This window comes from Habropoda laboriosa, unplaced genomic scaffold (assembly GCF_001263275.1).
Source record: "Habropoda laboriosa isolate 0110345459 unplaced genomic scaffold, ASM126327v1 scaffold136, whole genome shotgun sequence".
NCBI classification, from domain to species: domain Eukaryota; kingdom Metazoa; phylum Arthropoda; class Insecta; order Hymenoptera; family Apidae; genus Habropoda; species Habropoda laboriosa.
Genome location: NW_017100245.1, coordinates 99,067 through 99,338, shown reverse-complemented (window position 1 = coordinate 99,338; position 272 = coordinate 99,067).

Genomic DNA, 272 nt, shown 5'->3' with positions numbered 1-272 from the left:
TTATTCAGTCTATTGAATTTAAATTCTAATTGATTCTAATGTATACAAGTGTTACGAGAAGGCTGAGTGTGTACAGGGTGGACATAGGCTAGCTAGTAGCCCTCGACCACTCTATGAACTTTAACGTCTATACTCGAAAGTGTATCGTCAACACTAACACGTTACCCAGATTATCCCAAAATTGAAGAAGTCACTTTTAAAATGGAACATTCTACGGTGTTTCGAGAGATTTGATAATCATAGTCGAACCTTAAACGAACGTTCAAACGAAG